Genomic DNA, 20,430 nt, shown 5'->3' with positions numbered 1-20,430 from the left:
GAGGGGGAGGGGCCTGCAACAGCCCCATCAATGGAGAGTGGAGAGGAGGATGGGGAGATGCAGGAAGTGGGCGGAGCTAGTTCAGAAATGGAAGATTTTCAACCACCTGAAAATAGTGAGGATGCCCCCCTCCCCGATGCCCAGCAAACAAAGAGACTTGCATCGGAATTGTCCTCTGAGTCTCCTGTAGCCTCAGAGAAGAGGGGAAGAGTTGGGACTCTCTCAGACAGTTCATCTGTGGAGGAGCCCAGAGTCTTCCCCTCCAATTCACCAAATGAAGTCTCTTTCCTGACAGTAGCTCTACAATCAACCCCTAAGGACTCCAAGCTAAATGCAGCCTTGCGTCAAAGGCCAACCCCCAGAGTCCGACGGGGGAATGGAGCTCAACTCCCTCCTTCATCACCTGTTGAAGTGAAGGAGGAGCCCCGTTCACAAGAAATAGTCTAACTGCCTTTTTTTTTAAAAAAAAAAAGATATTTTAGCATCTTAAACCTCTATTTAGTGTTTTTAAAATTTCATACCTGTTGTTTTTAATCATACTCATGACACTCACCTTCTCAACCATCAATGTGAGAAGTGTGAAGTCGAGAGTTAGAGCCCAGAGTGTTTTATCCTTTCTTAATTCTACAAAGTCAGATGTGTTTTTAATGCAGGAATGTGGCATACCGTTTTTAAAACACTACCGACAGTGGGAGGAGATGTGGCCACAGACATCGATATGGAGCGGATCAAACCAAAATAAGAACGATGGAGTGGCCATTTTAATAAAAAACCCTCAGGTTCTGGTGAAGGGTAGCACTGTGGTGAGAGACGGTAGGGCACTTTTAGCACACTTGACCTTTATGGGACAGGATTTTAACCTTCTCAATATTTATGGCTTTAACGACAAAAATGACAGGTATGACCTTTTAGAAGACCTGCAGTCCCACATGCTAGGGAGAGTGCCATTAGTTTTAGGAGGTGATTTTAACTGTATTTTAAGTCGAAAAGATAGAAAAAGAACAGGGGAAGATTTTAAAATTGACAAAACATCGGTTTTATTACAGGGCATATGCAGGGATTTTAAACTACAAGACTGTTTTAAAACCATGCATCCCAGAGAGGAGGGCTTCACCTGGTTCAGTGGTGATGGCACCAGAGCCTCTCGCATAGATTTTATTTTCACACGGGACTGCCCGCCGACCGATGCTAGATTGACCCCTGTTTTCTTTTCTGACCACCTGATGCTCTCCTGCACCCTTTCACTCTCTTCAGGTGTGACTTTTGGAAGTGGTCTGTGGAAACTCAACTGCTCCCTGCTTGAAGATCAACATCTAGTTCAGCAGTACAGGGAGCAGTACCGAGAGTGGCAGACCCTTCAAGACATGTACGATACACGAGCACACTGGTGGGAGATGGTGAAGGGAAAGACCCAGACTTTTTTCAGACAGGCAGGCAAAAAAAGAAAGGGCAAGGAGAACAGACGCATGATGGGACTGCAGAAGCGACTACAGCGCTATTTTAACCTCAACCAAAATGGAATGGATTTTAATGAAGAAATTAGAGAAATCAAATCAGAGATGTCGGTTTTAGCTGAAATTAAAAGCAAGGGTGTCATTTTAAGGAGCAGGGAACGGGAAATAGAGGAGGGTGAGAAGTGCACCAGGTATTTTTTTAAGAAAATTGTTAGTAAAGGGGGGACCATTTTAAAACTAAAAAAGGAAAACGGGTGCATAACAGAGAATATCGAAGAAATTAAACAGATTGTGGAAAATTTTTACGTAGAATTGTATAAAGAAAAGCCCATTAGAATAGACACCATGAATGAAGTTTTAAAATCCATCGATAAAAAAGTAAAAGACAGTGTGCTTTTAACCCAAGATTTTACCATTCTAGAGTTAAATAAATGTTTGTCAAGTTTTAAAAAAGGGAAGTCCCCAGGACAGGATGGACTTCCCTTGGAATTTTATTTGACCTTTTGGGACATTTTAGCACCTGATTTGATCGATGTTTTTAAAGACTTTGAGCACCTAGACCGACTTCCTGACAGTTTTAGAGTAGGGATAGTGACTCTACTGCACAAAAACAAAGACAAGACCGACCTGATGAACTGGAGACCTATCGCACTTTTAAACCTTGATTGTAAACTTTTTAGCAAACTTTTAGCCTCACGTATGTCCTTGTTTTTAAAGGGGGTGATTCACCCGGATCAAGGCTGTGCCATCCCAGGGAGGAAGATCACCGACAGCCTGGTACTGATCCGAGACACCATCTGTTACGCGAGAGACAGAAACATCCGGCTAGTAGTCCTAAATTTAGATTTTGAGAAAGCCTTCGATCGGGTCTCGCACCAGTACCTTTTCAAGGTACTGCAAAAAATGGGGTTCCCAGAAAGGTTTCTAGCTTGGGTGGGATTGCTGTATCGGGACATTACCAGCAAATTTGTGATTAACGGGCATTTGACAAAAGCGGTCGATATTAACTGCGGTGTCCGTCAGGGTTGTCCGTTATCTGCCCTCCTATACATAACATGTATAGAACCGCTGGCACAGATCTTGAGAAGGGATCAACGAATCAATGGGTTGGGAGTACCGGGGAGCGGGGGACTGGACACCAAGTGTATTTTATACATGGACGACGTGAACATTTTATGCACCGACCTTTTATCCGTCAACAGGACGCTGGACTTGACTGACTGGTTTGGACAGGCTTCTGGGTCAAAGTTGAACAAAAACAAGACCCAAGCCCAATTTTATGGACCGTGGACAGCGACTGAGATGACAGGACTCCCTTTGACTGTGACCCAGACTGACCAAAAAATACTGGGGATCAAATTTGACAGGGAGGGAGAAGGAACAACAAATTGGCCAGACGTGGTAGGGAAAGTAAAACAAAGACTAGGATATTGGGGACTTAGAGGACTGACTATTGAAGGAAAGGTTTTAATCATCAAAGCGGTGATTTTACCTTTGCTTTTACTCATCAGTTCTGTTTTTATCCCACCTAGGAGAGTGCTTTTAGATCTGGAGCGAGCCATCTTTTATTTCCTGTGGGGCTCCAAGTGGGAGAGACTGAGGAGGGAGGTCATGAAAAGGCCAAAAGAGAAAGGAGGAAAAGGAGTGCCTGACCTGTACTTGTTTTTAGGAAGCCGATACACCGCACTACACCTCAAACAAGCCACAGACCCATCCGGAAACCCCAAAACTACAGCCATGACACGTTTCTGGATGGGATCGTACCTCAGACGATTGAAGATTTTACCTACAGATCTTAAAGTACCCGTGTCTTTTAGCCTGCCACCAGCCTATGCTTTTATCCCGACGTTTTTAAAGCATTTTAAACTGGAGCAGGAGGAGCTGCATATTTTAACCAACCACCGTTCTCTGATCTCTGTTGTGCAGGAGCAGGAGCCAGTGAGTCCAGTGCGCGGGCTCGCATTTGGCGAGCCCTCAACAGTTTGGCGCAACGTGAACCATTCCGCTCTTCCAAACAGACTCCGGGACCTGTCATGGATGGTGGCTCATGAGATTCTCCCAGTCAGGTCCGTCATGCACTCCCGGGGCATGTCAACACGCTCAACCTGCCCCCGACCCGGTTGTGGCGCGCCAGAGTCGGTGAGGCATTTGCTCTGGGAGTGCAGCGCTGCCGTAGACCAGTGGGCAATGGCCGGCTCCTTGCAATTCCCGTACTTGCCAGCAAGGGAGGTCCTTACAGCACAACTGGTGCTGTATGGGGTGACTGGGACCAATGGGGTCCTCGGCCGCTCTTGAGGAGAGGCCTGTACTGACTCTGGTTTCTCTTCATCACGCACAAGTCTTTCGCCTTTTACTAAAGACTTCCGTGGAGAGGAACACCAATGAGTTTAAGCTATTTTTGGCAGGCTCTGCCGTATGGCTGAGCCCTTTGAGTTTGTGAAAAGTCAAACAGCTGTCGAGGTCAGGAATGGGGAGGTGGGCGGAGGTGGTGAAAAGCAGCCATTGCTCCGCTCATGTCAAAAGCAGCCAACCGCGACCAGCGAGATTTGTGCCAAGAGCCTGGCTGGAACGCCAGACACTTTGGGCCCATCGCTTCTCGGCCTTTTGGCTAAGATCAAGTGTAGTATCTGTTCTTATCAGTTTAATATCTGATATGTCCTCTACCCGAGGACAAACATATTAAACGGATTTTTAGAACTGGGAGCTGAAAAAGGGGCTTGCTCCGTTCACTCCACGCATCGACCTGGCATTGCAGTGCCGCCGGGAACGGTGCACCCTTCTCTGGCCGTGTGGAAAAGCAAGCAAGCAAACAAGCAAGCAAACAATGACGCAAACGTACAGTTTCAAATGCCCCTCTGGCAGTGGCTGGAGGAAGGTGAGTCAACCTGCCCCACAGCTGATATCCCTCACGCGCCCTGGAAGGGCTGCTAGCCTCCAATCAACCCCGCATTTTCCCTGTATTTTGGTCCCCGGGGGCCTGCAAGCGCCTGATAACTTGAGAAATTTGTGGGGATTGCATGTTGAGGCCCAGACACTTTTCTCCACAGCCCGATTGGCTAGAGCCCGTGACAACATGGGGAGGGGGCGGGGATTTGGCAAGCTAAGAGAAGGCTACCGTGAGGGCGGTGACTGGGACCAATGGGGTCCTCGGCCGCTCTTGAGGAGAGGCCTGTACTGACTCTGGTTTCTCTTCATCACGCACAAGTCTTTCGCCTTTTACTAAAGACTTCCGTGGAGAGGAACACCAATGAGTTTAAGCTATTTTTGGCAGGCTCTGCCGTATGGCTGAGCCCTTTGAGTTTGTGAAAAGTCAAACAGCTGTCGAGGTCAGGAATGGGGAGGTGGGCGGAGGTGGTGAAAAGCAGCCATTGCTCCGCTCATGTCAAAAGCAGCCAACCGCGACCAGCGAGATTTGTGCCAAGAGCCTGGCTGGAACGCCAGACACTTTGGGCCCATCGCTTCTCGGCCTTTTGGCTAAGATCAAGTGTAGTATCTGTTCTTATCAGTTTAATATCTGATATGTCCTCTACCCGAGGACAAACATATTAAACGGATTTTTAGAACTGGGAGCTGAAAAAGGGGCTTGCCCCGTTCACTCCACGCATCGACCTGGCATTGCAGTGCCGCCGGGAACGGTGCACCCTTCTCTGGCCGTGTGGAAAAGCAAGCAAGCAAGCAAGCAAGCAAGCAAGCAAACAATGACGCAAACGTACAGTTTCAAATGCCCCTCTGGCAGTGGCTGGAGGAAGGTGAGTCAACCTGCCCCACAGCTGATATCCCTCACGCGCCCTGGAAGGGCTGCTAGCCTCCAATCAACCCCGCATTTTCCCTGTATTTTGGTCCCCGGGGGCCTGCAAGCGCCTGATAACTTGAGAAATTTGTGGGGATTGCATGTTGAGGCCCAGACACTTTTCTCCACAGCCCGATTGGCTAGAGCCCGTGACAACATGGGGAGGGGGCGGGGATTTGGCAAGCTAAGAGAAGGCTACCGTGAGGGCGGTGACTGGGACCAATGGGGTCCTCGGCCGCTCTTGAGGAGAGGCCTGTACTGACTCTGGTTTCTCTTCATCACGCACAAGTCTTTCGCCTTTTACTAAAGACTTCCGTGGAGAGGAACACCAATGAGTTTAAGCTATTTTTGGCAGGCTCTGCCGTATGGCTGAGCCCTTTGAGTTTGTGAAAAGTCAAACAGCTGTCGAGGTCAGGAATGGGGAGGTGGGCGGAGGTGGTGAAAAGCAGCCATTGCTCCGCTCATGTCAAAAGCAGCCAACCGCGACCAGCGAGATTTGTGCCAAGAGCCTGGCTGGAACGCCAGACACTTTGGGCCCATCGCTTCTCGGCCTTTTGGCTAAGATCAAGTGTAGTATCTGTTCTTATCAGTTTAATATCTGATATGTCCTCTACCCGAGGACAAACATATTAAACGGATTTTTAGAACTGGGAGCTGAAAAAGGGGCTTGCTCCGTTCACTCCACGCATCGACCTGGCATTGCAGTGCCGCCGGGAACGGTGCACCCTTCTCTGGCCGTGTGGAAAAGCAAGCAAGCAAGCAAGCAAGCAAGCAAACAATGACGCAAACGTACAGTTTCAAATGCCCCTCTGGCAGTGGCTGGAGGAAGGTGAGTCAACCTGCCCCACAGCTGATATCCCTCACGCGCCCTGGAAGGGCTGCTAGCCTCCAATCAACCCCGCATTTTCCCTGTATTTTGGTCCCCGGGGGCCTGCAAGCGCCTGATAACTTGAGAAATTTGTGGGGATTGCATGTTGAGGCCCAGACACTTTTCTCCACAGCCCGATTGGCTAGAGCCCGTGACAACATGGGGAGGGGGCGGGGATTTGGCAAGCTAAGAGAAGGCTACCGTGAGGGCGGTGACTGGGACCAATGGGGTCCTCGGCCGCTCTTGAGGAGAGGCCTGTACTGACTCTGGTTTCTCTTCATCACGCACAAGTCTTTCGCCTTTTACTAAAGACTTCCGTGGAGAGGAACACCAATGAGTTTAAGCTATTTTTGGCAGGCTCTGCCGTATGGCTGAGCCCTTTGAGTTTGTGAAAAGTCAAACAGCTGTCGAGGTCAGGAATGGGGAGGTGGGCGGAGGTGGTGAAAAGCAGCCATTGCTCCGCTCATGTCAAAAGCAGCCAACCGCGACCAGCGAGATTTGTGCCAAGAGCCTGGCTGGAACGCCAGACACTTTGGGCCCATCGCTTCTCGGCCTTTTGGCTAAGATCAAGTGTAGTATCTGTTCTTATCAGTTTAATATCTGATATGTCCTCTACCCGAGGACAAACATATTAAACGGATTTTTAGAACTGGGAGCTGAAAAAGGGGCTTGCCCCGTTCACTCCACGCATCGACCTGGCATTGCAGTGCCGCCGGGAACGGTGCACCCTTCTCTGGCCGTGTGGAAAAGCAAGCAAGCAAGCAAGCAAGCAAGCAAGCAAACAATGACGCAAACGTACAGTTTCAAATGCCCCTCTGGCAGTGGCTGGAGGAAGGTGAGTCAACCTGCCCCACAGCTGATATCCCTCACGCGCCCTGGAAGGGCTGCTAGCCTCCAATCAACCCCGCATTTTCCCTGTATTTTGGTCCCCGGGGGCCTGCAAGCGCCTGATAACTTGAGAAATTTGTGGGGATTGCATGTTGAGGCCCAGACACTTTTCTCCACAGCCCGATTGGCTAGAGCCCGTGACAACATGGGGAGGGGGCGGGGATTTGGCAAGCTAAGAGAAGGCTACCGTGAGGGCGGTGACTGGGACCAATGGGGTCCTCGGCCGCTCTTGAGGAGAGGCCTGTACTGACTCTGGTTTCTCTTCATCACGCACAAGTCTTTCGCCTTTTACTAAAGACTTCCGTGGAGAGGAACACCAATGAGTTTAAGCTATTTTTGGCAGGCTCTGCCGTATGGCTGAGCCCTTTGAGTTTGTGAAAAGTCAAACAGCTGTCGAGGTCAGGAATGGGGAGGTGGGCGGAGGTGGTGAAAAGCAGCCATTGCTCCGCTCATGTCAAAAGCAGCCAACCGCGACCAGCGAGATTTGTGCCAAGAGCCTGGCTGGAACGCCAGACACTTTGGGCCCATCGCTTCTCGGCCTTTTGGCTAAGATCAAGTGTAGTATCTGTTCTTATCAGTTTGATATCTGATATGTCCTCTACCCGAGGACAAACATATTAAACGGATTTTTAGAACTGGGAGCTGAAAAAGGGGCTTGCTCCGTTCACTCCACGCATCGACCTGGCATTGCAGTGCCGCCGGGAACGGAGCACCCTTCTCTGGACGTGTGGAAAAGCAAGCAAGCAAGCAAGCAAACAATGACGCAAACGTACAGTTTCAAATGCCCCTCTGGCAGTGGCTGGAGGAAGGTGAGTCAACCTGCCCCACAGCTGATATCCCTCACGCGCCCTGGAAGGGCTGCTAGCCTCCAATCAACCCCGCATTTTCCCTGTATTTTGGTCCCCGGGGGCCTGCAAGCGCCTGATAACTTGAGAAATTTGTGGGGATTGCATGTTGAGGCCCAGACACTTTTCTCCACAGCCCGATTGGCTAGAGCCCGTGACAACATGGGGAGGGGGCGGGGATTTGGCAAGCTAAGAGAAGGCTACCGTGAGGGCGGTGACTGGGACCAATGGGGTCCTCGGCCGCTCTTGAGGAGAGGCCTGTACTGACTCTGGTTTCTCTTCATCACGCACAAGTCTTTCGCCTTTTACTAAAGACTTCCGTGGAGAGGAACACCAATGAGTTTAAGCTATTTTTGGCAGGCTCTGCCGTATGGCTGAGCCCTTTGAGTTTGTGAAAAGTCAAACAGCTGTCGAGGTCAGGAATGGGGAGGTGGGCGGAGGTGGTGAAAAGCAGCCATTGCTCCGCTCATGTCAAAAGCAGCCAACCGCGACCAGCGAGATTTGTGCCAAGAGCCTGGCTGGAACGCCAGACACTTTGGGCCCATCGCTTCTCGGCCTTTTGGCTAAGACTGCGGTCGCCTCCTTTTGATGGTTAAATTCTTGCCTGTTGTGGCTCTGAGTTAAACCAGCTCTTGGGAGGAAATTGTCTACATTCCTTGTTTAAAGTTGTGCAACTTTTCTGTAGTTGCATATCTTAAACAAATAGGAATTCATTGGCCCAGAGAATCTCTTACCTGCGCTCTGCCGGATTCAACACCTTGTCCAGGCCAAAACTTGAAAAGGTAAGTACGTTTTTAGATTTTTTTCCTTTTTATATTTTTAATTGTATTTACTTATTTATTGTTCATTGTTTTTTTGTCCATTGTAAGTTTTTTACTGATTTTAGATCCTTTTAGCTTGTGGTGCCTCCACCATGTCGGCCACCCATGCCAACATGCGGAGGCACCACAGCGTCCGTTTTAAGTTTAAAGAAAAGGATGGAAAGCTCCTGGAGATGTCAAGGCTAGATTTCTCCAGGAAGTTAATCCAACAGGCTTTGAAATTCACAGCAAACGATTTGAATTGTATTTTGACCCTACCATTAAATAAAGGTTTCTGATGTAAGCTTCCAGTCTGCGGCTATCTTGAGAGAATTTTGGACAAGATTTGAGTCTGTGAAACCCCAGTTTTCTGCATTTGTTGTTGAAAAACTGACTGATAATGCATTGAAAACAGTCATTGTCAGAATGTTTAATGAGACAGTGAATGCAGAAGACATTTGTATATGGCTGGGGAGATACTGCACTGTTAAAGGCCAGGCTACCAAAGTGAGAGATGAGGACGGCATCTGGAATTGCGCTTGGAGGGTCCCCATTCAACAATGGCAGGACCCCCAGGGCTTCCAAGGCCTGAAACATCTGCCGTCAATGATAGTTCTGGGTGAAAACAGGGGCTACATCCACTACCAAGGTCAGCCCAAGCTCTGCCGCAAGTGCGGTGAGCATGGGCACCTGGTAGAAGCGTGCACAAAAACCTTTTGCGGAAAGTGTAGAGAAATTGGGCACACTTTTGAGGAGTGCACCAATGGCAGGAAGTGCAACCTTTGTGGAGAAACAAATCATCTCTTCAGAGCTTGCCCCAAATCGTTTGCCAACAAACTAAAGGCAGCAAAAGCCAATGAACAAAATGGAGGACAAAAAGAAAAAGAGCAGGTTGAAGAGGCTGGGCAGGAAAATTCAAATCTCCCGCCAGATACTGTGATTGGAGAGGAGGGATCATGTGAGGCGGGAGAGGGGGAGGGGCCTGCAACAGCCCCATCAATGGAGAGTGGAGAGGAGGATGGGGAGATGCAGGAAGTGGGCGGAGCTAGTTCAGAAATGGAAGATTTTCAACCACCTGAAAATAGTGAGGATGCCCCCCTCCCCGATGCCCAGCAAACAAAGAGACTTGCATCGGAATTGTCCTCTGAGTCTCCTGTAGCCTCAGAGAAGAGGGGAAGAGTTGGGACTCTCTCAGACAGTTCATCTGTGGAGGAGCCCAGAGTCTTCCCCTCCAATTCACCAAATGAAGTCTCTTTCCTGACAGTAGCTCTACAATCAACCCCTAAGGACTCCAAGCTAAATGCAGCCTTGCGTCAAAGGCCAACCCCCAGAGTCCGACGGGGGAATGGAGCTCAACTCCCTCCTTCATCACCTGTTGAAGTGAAGGAGGAGCCCCGTTCACAAGAAATAGTCTAACTGCCTTTTTTTTTAAAAAAAAAAAGATATTTTAGCATCTTAAACCTCTATTTAGTGTTTTTAAAATTTCATACCTGTTGTTTTTAATCATACTCATGACACTCACCTTCTCAACCATCAATGTGAGAAGTGTGAAGTCGAGAGTTAGAGCCCAGAGTGTTTTATCCTTTCTTAATTCTACAAAGTCAGATGTGTTTTTAATGCAGGAATGTGGCATACCGTTTTTAAAACACTACCGACAGTGGGAGGAGATGTGGCCACAGACATCGATATGGAGCGGATCAAACCAAAATAAGAACGATGGAGTGGCCATTTTAATAAAAAACCCTCAGGTTCTGGTGAAGGGTAGCACTGTGGTGAGAGACGGTAGGGCACTTTTAGCACACTTGACCTTTATGGGACAGGATTTTAACCTTCTCAATATTTATGGCTTTAACGACAAAAATGACAGGTATGACCTTTTAGAAGACCTGCAGTCCCACATGCTAGGGAGAGTGCCATTAGTTTTAGGAGGTGATTTTAACTGTATTTTAAGTCGAAAAGATAGAAAAAGAACAGGGGAAGATTTTAAAATTGACAAAACATCGGTTTTATTACAGGGCATATGCAGGGATTTTAAACTACAAGACTGTTTTAAAACCATGCATCCCAGAGAGGAGGGCTTCACCTGGTTCAGTGGTGATGGCACCAGAGCCTCTCGCATAGATTTTATTTTCACACGGGACTGCCCGCCGACCGATGCTAGATTGACCCCTGTTTTCTTTTCTGACCACCTGATGCTCTCCTGCACCCTTTCACTCTCTTCAGGTGTGACTTTTGGAAGTGGTCTGTGGAAACTCAACTGCTCCCTGCTTGAAGATCAACATCTAGTTCAGCAGTACAGGGAGCAGTACCGAGAGTGGCAGACCCTTCAAGACATGTACGATACACGAGCACACTGGTGGGAGATGGTGAAGGGAAAGACCCAGACTTTTTTCAGACAGGCAGGCAAAAAAAGAAAGGGCAAGGAGAACAGACGCATGATGGGACTGCAGAAGCGACTACAGCGCTATTTTAACCTCAACCAAAATGGAATGGATTTTAATGAAGAAATTAGAGAAATCAAATCAGAGATGTCGGTTTTAGCTGAAATTAAAAGCAAGGGTGTCATTTTAAGGAGCAGGGAACGGGAAATAGAGGAGGGTGAGAAGTGCACCAGGTATTTTTTTAAGAAAATTGTTAGTAAAGGGGGGACCATTTTAAAACTAAAAAAGGAAAACGGGTGCATAACAGAGAATATCGAAGAAATTAAACAGATTGTGGAAAATTTTTACGTAGAATTGTATAAAGAAAAGCCCATTAGAATAGACACCATGAATGAAGTTTTAAAATCCATCGATAAAAAAGTAAAAGACAGTGTGCTTTTAACCCAAGATTTTACCATTCTAGAGTTAAATAAATGTTTGTCAAGTTTTAAAAAAGGGAAGTCCCCAGGACAGGATGGACTTCCCTTGGAATTTTATTTGACCTTTTGGGACATTTTAGCACCTGATTTGATCGATGTTTTTAAAGACTTTGAGCACCTAGACCGACTTCCTGACAGTTTTAGAGTAGGGATAGTGACTCTACTGCACAAAAACAAAGACAAGACCGACCTGATGAACTGGAGACCTATCGCACTTTTAAACCTTGATTGTAAACTTTTTAGCAAACTTTTAGCCTCACGTATGTCCTTGTTTTTAAAGGGGGTGATTCACCCGGATCAAGGCTGTGCCATCCCAGGGAGGAAGATCACCGTGGACAGCGACTGAGATGACAGGACTCCCTTTGACTGTGACCCAGACTGACCAAAAAATACTGGGGATCAAATTTGACAGGGAGGGAGAAGGAACAACAAATTGGCCAGACGTGGTAGGGAAAGTAAAACAAAGACTAGGATATTGGGGACTTAGAGGACTGACTATTGAAGGAAAGGTTTTAATCATCAAAGCGGTGATTTTACCTTTGCTTTTACTCATCAGTTCTGTTTTTATCCCACCTAGGAGAGTGCTTTTAGATCTGGAGCGAGCCATCTTTTATTTCCTGTGGGGCTCCAAGTGGGAGAGACTGAGGAGGGAGGTCATGAAAAGGCCAAAAGAGAAAGGAGGAAAAGGAGTGCCTGACCTGTACTTGTTTTTAGGAAGCCGATACACCGCACTACACCTCAAACAAGCCACAGACCCATCCGGAAACCCCAAAACTACAGCCATGACACGTTTCTGGATGGGATCGTACCTCAGACGATTGAAGATTTTACCTACAGATCTTAAAGTACCCGTGTCTTTTAGCCTGCCACCAGCCTATGCTTTTATCCCGACGTTTTTAAAGCATTTTAAACTGGAGCAGGAGGAGCTGCATATTTTAACCAACCACCGTTCTCTGATCTCTGTTGTGCAGGAGCAGGAGCCAGTGAGTCCAGTGCGCGGGCTCGCATTTGGCGAGCCCTCAACAGTTTGGCGCAACGTGAACCATTCCGCTCTTCCAAACAGACTCCGGGACCTGTCATGGATGGTGGCTCATGAGATTCTCCCAGTCAGGTCCGTCATGCACTCCCGGGGCATGTCAACACGCTCAACCTGCCCCCGACCCGGTTGTGGCGCGCCAGAGTCGGTGAGGCATTTGCTCTGGGAGTGCAGCGCTGCCGTAGACCAGTGGGCAATGGCCGGCTCCTTGCAATTCCCGTACTTGCCAGCAAGGGAGGTCCTTACAGCACAACTGGTGCTCTATGGGGTGAGCCAAAAAACACTGAAGAAAGATGACTTTGCCCAGATGTGGCTCACCCTAGCCGCCATCAAAGACGCCATATGGACCTCCAGAAACTTGCTGGTAAGGAAGCACATGCAGATCCCCCCCGTGGCTGTGATCCAGATGGCTGTAGGCGGCAGGCCTAGGACACAGCCACAAAGAAGCATCGCCTCTGTACCCATTCGGACGAAGGAGCCGGAGCCACACATGAAAAGGTCAAAGCAGCGGCGGCCTGGCTCTCCGGGTGAGGCAGGTGGGAAGGAGCAACAGGGTGAGGATCTCCTCTGAGCACCACGACAGGATCCCGAGAGACCAAATGTTTGGGGGAGCGGAATGAGTGACCCTGGGTAGGGACTCACTCTGCTCCTGCACAAAATTAGAAAGAAGAGAAGTTTTAAACCAATGCACTCCCTTTTAAAGATTTGGGACACTCCATGGTTTTCATTTGTGAGATGGATTTTATGTTTGACAACATGTAAAACCCCTTGAAATATTTGTTTTTAATGTTTTAAAAAAAAAAAAAACAAACAAACAATGGTTTTACAACTATTTATCATATTGTTGTGATTATAATGTACCCTTTGTATCTCAAGATGTAAACCTTCTTTGAAAAAACTTGAAATGAGTGTCAATAAATCTTTTCGAAAGAAAAAATCTGTTCTTATCAGTTTAATATCTGATATGTCCTCTACCCGAGGACAAACATATTAAACGGATTTTTAGAACTGGGAGCTGAAAAAGGGGCTTGCCCCGTTCACTCCACGCATCGACCTGGCATTGCAGTGCCGCCGGGAACGGTGCACCCTTCTCTGGCCGTGTGGAAAAGCAAGCAAGCAAGCAAGCAAGCAAGCAAGCAAACAATGACGCAAACGTACAGTTTCAAATGCCCCTCTGGCAGTGGCTGGAGGAAGGTGAGTCAACCTGCCCCACAGCTGATATCCCTCACGCGCCCTGGAAGGGCTGCTAGCCTCCAATCAACCCCGCATTTTCCCTGTATTTTGGTCCCCGGGGGCCTGCAAGCGCCTGATAACTTGAGAAATTTGTGGGGATTGCATGTTGAGGCCCAGACACTTTTCTCCACAGCCCGATTGGCTAGAGCCCGTGACAACATGGGGAGGGGGCGGGGATTTGGCAAGCTAAGAGAAGGCTACCGTGAGGGCGGTGACTGGGACCAATGGGGTCCTCGGCCGCTCTTGAGGAGAGGCCTGTACTGACTCTGGTTTCTCTTCATCACGCACAAGTCTTTCGCCTTTTACTAAAGACTTCCGTGGAGAGGAACACCAATGAGTTTAAGCTATTTTTGGCAGGCTCTGCCGTATGGCTGAGCCCTTTGAGTTTGTGAAAAGTCAAACAGCTGTCGAGGTCAGGAATGGGGAGGTGGGCGGAGGTGGTGAAAAGCAGCCATTGCTCCGCTCATGTCAAAAGCAGCCAACCGCGACCAGCGAGATTTGTGCCAAGAGCCTGGCTGGAACGCCAGACACTTTGGGCCCATCGCTTCTCGGCCTTTTGGCTAAGACTGCGGTCGCCTCCTTTTGATGGTTAAATTCTTGCCTGTTGTGGCTCTGAGTTAAACCAGCTCTTGGGAGGAAATTGTCTACATTCCTTGTTTAAAGTTGTGCAACTTTTCTGTAGTTGCATATCTTAAACAAATAGGAATTCATTGGCCCAGAGAATCTCTTACCTGCGCTCTGCCGGATTCAACACCTTGTCCAGGCCAAAACTTGAAAAGGTAAGTACGTTTTTAGATTTTTTTCCTTTTTATATTTTTAATTGTATTTACTTATTTATTGTTCATTGTTTTTTTTTGTCCATTGTAAGTTTTTTACTGATTTTAGATCCTTTTAGCTTGTGGTGCCTCCACCATGTCGGCCACCCATGCCAACATGCGGAGGCACCACAGCGTCCGTTTTAAGTTTAAAGAAAAGGATGGAAAGCTCCTGGAGATGTCAAGGCTAGATTTCTCCAGGAAGCTAATCCAACAGGCTTTGAAATTCACAGCAAACGATTTGAATTGTATTTTGACCCTACCATTAAATAAAGGTTTTGATGTAAGCTTCCAGTCTGCGGCTATCTTGAGAGAATTTTGGACAAGATTTGAGTCTGTGAAACCCCAGTTTTCTGCATTTGTTGTTGAAAAACTGACTGATAATGCATTGAAAACAGTCATTGTCAGAATGTTTAATGAGACAGTGAATGCAGAAGACATTTGTATATGGCTGGGGAGATACTGCACTGTTAAAGGCCAGGCTACCAAAGTGAGAGATGAGGACGGCATCTGGAATTGCGCTTGGAGGGTCCCCATTCAACAATGGCAGGACCCCCAGGGCTTCCAAGGCCTGAAACATCTGCCGTCAATGATAGTTCTGGGTGAAAACAGGGGCTACATCCACTACCAAGGTCAGCCCAAGCTCTGCCGCAAGTGCGGTGAGCATGGGCACCTGGTAGAAGCGTGCACAAAAACCTTTTGCGGAAAGTGTAGAGAAATTGGGCACACTTTTGAGGAGTGCACCAATGGCAGGAAGTGCAACCTTTGTGGAGAAACAAATCATCTCTTCAGAGCTTGCCCCAAATCGTTTGCCAACAAACTAAAGGCAGCAAAAGCCAATGAACAAAATGGAGGACAAAAAGAAAAAGAGCAGGTTGAAGAGGCTGGGCAGGAAAATTCAAATCTCCCGCCAGATACTGTGATTGGAGAGGAGGGATCATGTGAGGCGGGAGAGGGGGAGGGGCCTGCAACAGCCCCATCAATGGAGAGTGGAGAGGAGGATGGGGAGATGCAGGAAGTGGGCGGAGCTAGTTCAGAAATGGAAGATTTTCAACCACCTGAAAATAGTGAGGATGCCCCCCTCCCCGATGCCCAGCAAACAAAGAGACTTGCATCGGAATTGTCCTCTGAGTCTCCTGTAGCCTCAGAGAAGAGGGGAAGAGTTGGGACTCTCTCAGACAGTTCATCTGTGGAGGAGCCCAGAGTCTTCCCCTCCAATTCACCAAATGAAGTCTCTTTCCTGACAGTAGCTCTACAATCAACCCCTAAGGACTCCAAGCTAAATGCAGCCTTGCGTCAAAGGCCAACCCCCAGAGTCCGACGGGGGAATGGAGCTCAACTCCCTCCTTCATCACCTGTTGAAGTGAAGGAGGAGCCCCGTTCACAAGAAATAGTCTAACTGCCTTTTTTTTAAAAAAAAAAGATATTTTAGCATCTTAAACCTCTATTTAGTGTTTTTAAAATTTCATACCTGTTGTTTTTAATCATACTCATGACACTCACCTTCTCAACCATCAATGTGAGAAGTGTGAAGTCGAGAGTTAGAGCCCAGAGTGTTTTATCCTTTCTTAAATCTACAAAGTCAGATGTGTTTTTAATGCAGGAATGTGGCATACCGTTTTTAAAACACTACCGACAGTGGGAGGAGATGTGGCCACAGACATCGATATGGAGCGGATCAAACCAAAATAAGAACGATGGAGTGGCCATTTTAATAAAAAACCCTCAGGTTCTGGTGAAGGGTAGCACTGTGGTGAGAGACGGTAGGGCACTTTTAGCACACTTGACCTTTATGGGACAGGATTTTAACCTTCTCAATATTTATGGCTTTAACGACAAAAATGACAGGTATGACCTTTTAGAAGACCTGCAGTCCCACATGCTAGGGAGAGTGCCATTAGTTTTAGGAGGTGATTTTAACTGTATTTTAAGTCGAAAAGATAGAAAAAGAACAGGGGAAGATTTTAAAATTGACAAAACATCGGTTTTATTACAGGGCATATGCAGGGATTTTAAACTACAAGACTGTTTTAAAACCATGCATCCCAGAGAGGAGGGCTTCACCTGGTTCAGTGGTGATGGCACCAGAACCTCTCGCATAGATTTTATTTTCACACGGGACTGCCCGCCGACCGATGCTAGATTGACCCCTGTTTTCTTTTCTGACCACCTGATGCTCTCCTGCACCCTTTCACTCTCTTCAGGTGTGACTTTTGGAAGTGGTCTGTGGAAACTCAACTGCTCCCTGCTTGAAGATCAACATCTAGTTCAGCAGTACAGGGAGCAGTACCGAGAGTGGCAGACCCTTCAAGACATGTACGATACACGAGCACACTGGTGGGAGATGGTGAAGGGAAAGACCCAGACTTTTTTCAGACAGGCAGGCAAAAAAAGAAAGGGCAAGGAGAACAGACGCATGATGGGACTGCAGAAGCGACTACAGCGCTATTTTAACCTCAACCAAAATGGAATGGATTTTAATGAAGAAATTAGAGAAATCAAATCAGAGATGTCGGTTTTAGCTGAAATTAAAAGCAAGGGTGTCATTTTAAGGAGCAGGGAACGGGAAATAGAGGAGGGTGAGAAGTGCACCAGGTATTTTTTTAAGAAAATTGTTAGTAAAGGGGGGACCATTTTAAAACTAAAAAAGGAAAACGGGTGCATAACAGAGAATATCGAAGAAATTAAACAGATTGTGGAAAATTTTTACGTAGAATTGTATAAAGAAAAGCCCATTAGAATAGACACCATGAATGAAGTTTTAAAATCCATCGATAAAAAAGTAAAAGACAGTGTGCTTTTAACCCAAGATTTTACCATTCTAGAGTTAAATAAATGTTTGTCAAGTTTTAAAAAAGGGAAGTCCCCAGGACAGGATGGACTTCCCTTGGAATTTTATTTGACCTTTTGGGACATTTTAGCACCTGATTTGATCGATGTTTTTAAAGACTTTGAGCACCTAGACCGACTTCCTGACAGTTTTAGAGTAGGGATAGTGACTCTACTGCACAAAAACAAAGACAAGACCGACCTGATGAACTGGAGACCTATCGCACTTTTAAACCTTGATTGTAAACTTTTTAGCAAACTTTTAGCCTCACGTATGTCCTTGTTTTTAAAGGGGGTGATTCACCCGGATCAAGGCTGTGCCATCCCAGGGAGGAAGATCACCGACAGCCTGGTACTGATCCGAGACACCATCTGTTACGCGAGAGACAGAAACATCCGACTAGTAGTCCTAAATTTAGATTTTGAGAAAGCCTTCGATCGGGTCTCGCACCAGTACCTTTTCAAGGTACTGCAAAAAATGGGGTTCCCAGAAAGGTTTCTAGCTTGGGTGGGATTGCTGTATCGGGACATTACCAGCAAATTTGTGATTAACGGGCATTTGACAAAAGCAGTCGATATTAACTGCGGTGTCCGTCAGGGTTGTCCGTTATCTGCCCTCCTATACATAACATGTATAGAACCGCTGGCACAGATCTTGAGAAGGGATCAACGAATCAATGGGTTGGGAGTACCGGGGAGCGGGGGACTGGACACCAAGTGTATTTTATACATGGACGACGTGAACATTTTATGCACCGACCTTTTATCCGTCAACAGGACGCTGGACTTGACTGACTGGTTTGGACAGGCTTCTGGGTCAAAGTTGAACAAAAACAAGACCCAAGCCCAATTTTATGGACCGTGGACAGCGACTGAGATGACAGGACTCCCTTTGACTGTGACCCAGACTGACCAAAAAATACTGGGGATCAAATTTGACAGGGAGGGAGAAGGAACAACAAATTGGCCAGACGTGGTAGGGAAAGTAAAACAAAGACTAGGATATTGGGGACTTAGAGGACTGACTATTGAAGGAAAGGTTTTAATCATCAAAGCGGTGATTTTACCTTTGCTTTTACTCATCAGTTCTGTTTTTATCCCACCTAGGAGAGTGCTTTTAGATCTGGAGCGAGCCATCTTTTATTTCCTGTGGGGCTCCAAGTGGGAGAGACTGAGGAGGGAGGTCATGAAAAGGCCAAAAGAGAAAGGAGGAAAAGGAGTGCCTGACCTGTACTTGTTTTTAGGAAGCCGATACACCGCACTACACCTCAAACAAGCCACAGACCCATCCGGAAACCCCAAAACTACAGCCATGACACGTTTCTGGATGGGATCGTACCTCAGACGATTGAAGATTTTACCTACAGATCTTAAAGTACCCGTGTCTTTTAGCCTGCCACCAGCCTATGCTTTTATCCCGACGTTTTTAAAGCATTTTAAACTGGAGCAGGAGGAGCTGCATATTTTAACCAACCACCGTTCTCTGATCTCTGTTGTGCAGGAGCAGGAGCCAGTGAGTCCAGTGCGCGGGCTCGCATTTGGCGAGCCCTCAACAGTTTGGCGCAACGTGAACCATTCCGCTCTTCCAAACAGACTCCGGGACCTGTCATGGATGGTGGCTCATGAGATTCTCCCAGTCAGGTCCGTCATGCACTCCCGGGGCATGTCAACACGCTCAACCTGCCCCCGACCCGGTTGTGGCGCGCCAGAGTCGGTGAGGCATTTGCTCTGGGAGTGCAGCGCTGCCGTAGACCAGTGGGCAATGGCCGGCTCCTTGCAATTCCCGTACTTGCCAGCAAGGGAGGTCCTTACAGCACAACTGGTGCTGTATGGGGTGAGCCAAAAAACACTGAAGAACGATGACTTTGCCCAGATGTGGCTCACCCTAGCCGCCATCAAAGACGCCATATGGACCTCCAGAAACTTGCTGGTAAGGAAGCACATGCAGATCCCCCCCGTGGCTGTGATCCGGATGGCTGTAGGCGGCAGGCCTAGGACACAGCCACAAAGAAGCATCGCCTCTGTGCCCATTCGGACGAAGGAGCCGGAGCCACACATGAAAAGGTCAAAGCAGCGGCGGCCTGGCTCTCCGGGTGAGGCAGGTGGGAAGGAGCAACAGGGTGAGGATCTCCTCTGAGCACCACGACAGGATCCCGAGAGACCAAATGTTTGGGGGAGCGGAATGAGTGACCCTGGGTAGGGACTCATTCTGCTCCTGCACAAAATTAGAAAGAAGAGAAGTTTTAAACCAATGCACTCCCTTTTTAAAGATTTGGGACACTCCATGGTTTTCATTTGTGAGATGGATTTTATGTTTGACAACATGTAAAACCCCTTGAAATATTTGTTTTTAATGTTTAAAAAAAAAAAAAAAACAAACAAACAATGGTTTTACAACTATTTATCATATTGTTGTGATTATAATGTACCCTTTGTATCTCAAGATGTAAACCTTCTTTGAAAAAACTTGAAATGAGTGTCAATAAATCTTTTCGAAAGAAAAAAATCTGTTCTTATCAGTTTAATATCTGATATGTCCTCTACCCGAGGACAAACATATTAAACGGATTTTTAGAACTGGGAGCTGAAAAAGGGGCTTGCTCCGTTCACTCCACGCATCGACCTGGCATTGCAGTGCCGCCGGGAACGGTGCACCCTTCTCTGGCCGTGTGGAAAAGCAAGCAAGCAAGCAAGCAAGCAAACAATGACGCAAACGTACAGTTTCAAATGCCCCTCTGGCAGTGGCTGGAGGAAGGTGAGTCAACCTGCCCCACAGCTGATATCCCTCACGCGCCCTGGAAGGGCTGCTAGCCTCCAATCAACCCCGCATTTTCCCTGTATTTTGGTCCCCGGGGGCCTGCAAGCGCCTGATAACTTGAGAAATTTGTGGGGATTGCATGTTGAGGCCCAGACACTTTTCTCCACAGCCCGATTGGCTAGAGCCCGTGACAACATGGGGAGGGGGCGGGGATTTGGCAAGCTAAGAGAAGGCTACCGTGAGGGCGGTGACTG

The 20,430-nt window shown here is 47.6% G+C and overlaps 12 non-coding genes and 2 pseudogenes across 12 annotated transcripts; all 14 read left to right on the top strand.

Moving 5' to 3' along the window:
- The first annotated feature begins 3,763 nt into the window (after positions 1–3,763).
- Positions 3,764–3,878, top strand: LOC139619293 (U5 spliceosomal RNA). Its single transcript, XR_011690295.1, has one exon. It is a non-coding gene; the product is annotated as a U5 spliceosomal RNA (small nuclear RNA).
- Positions 3,879–4,042: 164 nt separating this feature from the next.
- Positions 4,043–4,234, top strand: LOC139619570 (U2 spliceosomal RNA). The gene has a single exon (XR_011690563.1). It is a non-coding gene; the product is annotated as a U2 spliceosomal RNA (small nuclear RNA).
- Positions 4,235–4,629: 395 nt separating this feature from the next.
- On the top strand, positions 4,630–4,744 carry LOC139619292 (U5 spliceosomal RNA). Its single transcript, XR_011690294.1, has one exon. It is a non-coding gene; the product is annotated as a U5 spliceosomal RNA (small nuclear RNA).
- A 164-nt stretch (positions 4,745–4,908) lies between these two features.
- LOC139619391 (U2 spliceosomal RNA) lies at positions 4,909–5,100 on the top strand. The gene has a single exon (XR_011690389.1). It is a non-coding gene; the product is annotated as a U2 spliceosomal RNA (small nuclear RNA).
- A 403-nt stretch (positions 5,101–5,503) lies between these two features.
- Positions 5,504–5,618, top strand: LOC139619291 (U5 spliceosomal RNA). Its single transcript, XR_011690293.1, has one exon. It is a non-coding gene; the product is annotated as a U5 spliceosomal RNA (small nuclear RNA).
- A 164-nt stretch (positions 5,619–5,782) lies between these two features.
- On the top strand, positions 5,783–5,974 carry LOC139619569 (U2 spliceosomal RNA). The gene has a single exon (XR_011690562.1). It is a non-coding gene; the product is annotated as a U2 spliceosomal RNA (small nuclear RNA).
- A 399-nt stretch (positions 5,975–6,373) lies between these two features.
- LOC139619290 (U5 spliceosomal RNA) lies at positions 6,374–6,488 on the top strand. Its single transcript, XR_011690292.1, has one exon. It is a non-coding gene; the product is annotated as a U5 spliceosomal RNA (small nuclear RNA).
- Positions 6,489–6,652: 164 nt separating this feature from the next.
- On the top strand, positions 6,653–6,844 carry LOC139619390 (U2 spliceosomal RNA). Its single transcript, XR_011690388.1, has one exon. It is a non-coding gene; the product is annotated as a U2 spliceosomal RNA (small nuclear RNA).
- A 403-nt stretch (positions 6,845–7,247) lies between these two features.
- On the top strand, positions 7,248–7,362 carry LOC139619289 (U5 spliceosomal RNA). The gene has a single exon (XR_011690291.1). It is a non-coding gene; the product is annotated as a U5 spliceosomal RNA (small nuclear RNA).
- Positions 7,363–7,526: 164 nt separating this feature from the next.
- LOC139619636 (U2 spliceosomal RNA) lies at positions 7,527–7,718 on the top strand. The gene has a single exon (XR_011690626.1). It is a non-coding gene; the product is annotated as a U2 spliceosomal RNA (small nuclear RNA).
- A 391-nt stretch (positions 7,719–8,109) lies between these two features.
- On the top strand, positions 8,110–8,224 carry LOC139619287 (U5 spliceosomal RNA). The gene has a single exon (XR_011690289.1). It is a non-coding gene; the product is annotated as a U5 spliceosomal RNA (small nuclear RNA).
- Positions 8,225–13,457: 5,233 nt separating this feature from the next.
- LOC139619693 (U2 spliceosomal RNA) lies at positions 13,458–13,632 on the top strand (annotated as a pseudogene).
- Positions 13,633–14,035: 403 nt separating this feature from the next.
- On the top strand, positions 14,036–14,150 carry LOC139619286 (U5 spliceosomal RNA). The gene has a single exon (XR_011690288.1). It is a non-coding gene; the product is annotated as a U5 spliceosomal RNA (small nuclear RNA).
- Positions 14,151–19,902: 5,752 nt separating this feature from the next.
- LOC139619749 (U2 spliceosomal RNA) lies at positions 19,903–20,078 on the top strand (annotated as a pseudogene).
- Positions 20,079–20,430: the final 352 nt, after the last annotated feature.

Source organism: Trachinotus anak, unplaced genomic scaffold (assembly GCF_046630095.1).
Source record: "Trachinotus anak isolate AG129_WGS33_773 ecotype Australia unplaced genomic scaffold, CSIRO_AGI_Tana_v1 ptg000003l, whole genome shotgun sequence".
Taxonomy (NCBI): domain Eukaryota; kingdom Metazoa; phylum Chordata; class Actinopteri; order Carangiformes; family Carangidae; genus Trachinotus; species Trachinotus anak.
This window is presented reverse-complemented; position numbering and strand designations above follow the sequence as displayed.